The sequence below is a fragment of the Phocoena sinus genome, chromosome 7 (assembly GCF_008692025.1).
Source record: "Phocoena sinus isolate mPhoSin1 chromosome 7, mPhoSin1.pri, whole genome shotgun sequence".
In the NCBI taxonomy this organism is placed as follows: domain Eukaryota; kingdom Metazoa; phylum Chordata; class Mammalia; order Artiodactyla; family Phocoenidae; genus Phocoena; species Phocoena sinus.
In genome coordinates, this window is record NC_045769.1 from 81,062,318 (window position 1) to 81,065,663 (window position 3,346).

Sequence of the window (3,346 nt, forward strand, 5' to 3'; positions counted from 1 at the left end):
TTTAATTTCTTTTCCATTATGTGGCAAGAATACAATGGCTGATGGAGGAAAATCTCTTGACTGGACGCCTAATTTCAATTCAGGCATATAATTAATGTTCCCAGGGTCAGGCTCTTGCCTAGTGGATGCCCCATGGGCTTCCAGTGGCTGAGTGGAGGGAACTGAGCAGGGAGAAATCATCTCTGTAAGCCAGCTGGGCTTCCCCAGTTACCCATCCCTGGCTCTGCTAACCCCAATGCATCCCTAAGCCCTGCTGGTATCTGCTATCAAGCAGAGCCAGAGGAAATTGATGGAGACAGTGCCATATATCAGTGCCCCTGAGGCTTCTCCTTTTGCCAACATTAGCTGTAAAGAATCTGGTCTCATTCTCTTTTAAAGCTATTGATTTTTTCCCTCCCTCAGGCCAGTCCTGCATTATGCTCCTTCCAGGGTCTGAGAGCTGTGTCTTTCACCAGTATGTTTCTTTTAGAACATTCATTTACGGAATCAAAGAAGAACTCTCCTGGGTATCCTGTTATCTTGCCAGTCCCGACCTGAAATACAGCTGGAAAATGCAGGCAGCTCTGTAAATAACAAATCTGACCTTTATCACTCAGTGCTTCCTGGTATGCTTCTTGTTCAAAAAGATTCTAAGAAAATCAGGAGATAGTGTTCATTCACTGTCCACTTCTTCTCCGGGTACCTGTGTTTAAATCCTCTCTGTTTATGTGTAAATGATATTTATGGTTTCTATTTTCTCCTTGGTGGATATACTTTATAACTAGTGGTTTCTGTCTTAAATAAGTTATTCATTCATTCATTTAATCCATATTTGTTTATTCATGCAATTCATTCATTCATTCAATACTTATTATTTACTTATCTACTTCATTCCAGGTACTGTGACAGATGATGAAGTTTCTGTACGGAACCACACAGACCTGTCCTCATGATCAGGACAGAGTAGTAAGCAGACAGTAAATAAAGAAATGTGCTATGTGGTATCAGGAAAAAACACAGAATGTTTTAAAACAGCACAGCAATTTAGATAGGGGAATACACAGAAGTGACATCCAAGGTGACACAGCTGGGGGCTGGAGCATTGCTCTCCACATGTCATCTCTATGAAGACTGATGGGAGGGAATAATGGGTGCTGGACTCAGGCAGGAGATGAGTTAGGAAGCTGTTGCTCAGATACATGGATAAATGATAGCTCACCTAATGATACAGGGAGGGCTTTTGGAAGGAACCGACGATGTCCTTGTCTCATTTCATCAGCATAGAACAATAGCAAATATTATATTTTTATTCAGAGGGATTATTTTATTTCCAGATAATTGAAATTTCTGCTTAATTAAAAAAAATTAGAGTAGGCAATAGAGGTAAAATATATATGAAAAATAGATAATATTCCAATCACCCACAAACTCTTTCCTTACCAGTCTCCTGTTAGCAGTGAGGGTTATCCTTCCCCACTTCTTTCCTTGTGTGCCTGTGTGTGTGTACATACATGAGTATATGTGTTTATATACACACACATTTATTACATGAAAGGAATTAACACTATTTATACTATAGGAAAATTATTTTTTACTTAAATAGATGTCCTTTCATATTAGCACACATAGATAAATCTTATTTTTAATGCTTGAATAATATTGTACAAGATAGAAATGAAAGTACAATCATATGCTAATCATTCCACATTATTTCTATTGCTTTTTAGTTTTGGTTTTTTACACTTAGTTTTTTAATTCATTGCAAAATTATCTTGGTATATTGTTTGAAGTGAGATCACAATAATTTTTTCTCCCAAAGTGTTCTGTTTATTGAATAATTCATCTTTTCCTTACCATCATGATGTACCAAATTCTCTCATAGACATGTCTTTTTGGACTCTATTTTCTATTCCAGTGATCTATTTATCTATTATTATGGCTGCACCACACTGTTTTATTAAAGTCGTATGGTGCTTTGACATCTTATAAGCAAGAGAACCCAAGAGTGGTGGCTAGAATTGTAGTCACTGGAGTCAGGGCAAATATGACTCCAAACTCTGGAGAATAATAATTTATTTACTCTCAGTGCTGTTTATGATCAGTGCACTCTTACATCAGTATGATACCGTTTTCAGTATACTGTATTTCCGATTATGATTAAAAATTGATTTGGGGTGGGATAGGGAGGGTTGGGGGGAGACGCAAGAGGGAGGGGATGTGGGGATATATGTATACGTATAGCCGATTCACTTTGTTATACAGCAGAAACTAACACACCATTGTAAAGCAATTATACTCCAATAAAGACGTTTAAAAAATTGATTTGGTGTTGACTTTCAGTGATAGATGTGTATTAAACAATTTATTTTTAAGAAGAAAATGTTGGAATTCTTTAAAACACCACTTTATTTGATGGCTGTTTCTCTCAATGCTTGGAGCCTTAAGTAGTGGGATTTTAGTCCATCATATATCTAAGCTGACTTGTATTCATTCACTCAGGGCACCATGGGGATGGGTTGGTTGTCCGTTAGTGCCTTCTGATTTTTGTGAGGTCAAACAATTGCAAAAAAAAAGAGAAAAAACCACTTTAAAAAATTATCTTCTTTCAACAGAGACACAGAATCTAGAGAACAAATGTATGGACACCAAGGGGGGAAAGTGGCGGGGGGTGGTGGTGGTGGTGGGATGAATTGGGAGATTGGGATTGACATGTATACACTAATATATATACAATGGATAACTAATAAGAACCTGCTGTATAAAAAAATAAATAAAATAAAATTCAAAAATTCCAAAAAATAAAAAAATTAAATTAAATTAACCCAATATCTAGAATAAAGCATAGGAGATTAAAAAAATTATCTTTTTTCTTATAAATAATTGACTTGGACACAATGGTGGCTTTAATAAAGTTACAGATAGAAATGTCTTCAGTAACCTGGTGACGGTCTCCATCCACTGTGAACTAGCTCTACAGCTCAAGTCCTTAGGTATAAAATACAAATATTGAGTAGTGTTTTATAGCTGGCAGTACAGACTGTGGGCAGCTCTTTTTATTTTATTTTATTTTATTTATTTATTTTTTATACAGCAGGTTCTTATTAGTTATCTGTTTTATACATATTAGTGTATATATGTCAATCCCAATCTCCCAATTCATCCCACCCCACCCCATTTTCCCCCTGTGGTGTCGATACATTTGTTCTCTACATCTGTGTCTCTATTTCTGTGGGCAGCTCTTAAAGAAAGGGAGGAAGACTGGGAATAAAACACATATTTTTGAATCCTATATGAACAGCAATACCTGCTATAGCCCAAAGTTGCCAGATGCAGAGGATGGAGTACAAAAGCAGAGTCACTTGGGGAA

At 36.6% G+C, this 3,346-nt stretch overlaps 1 non-coding gene across 1 annotated transcript; it reads left to right on the top strand.

Annotated features, from left to right (window-relative positions):
• Positions 1-2,389: 2,389 nt before the first annotated feature.
• Positions 2,390-2,541, top strand: LOC116757227. The gene has a single exon (XR_004350877.1). It is a non-coding gene; the product is annotated as a small nucleolar RNA SNORA79 (small nucleolar RNA).
• Positions 2,542-3,346: the final 805 nt, after the last annotated feature.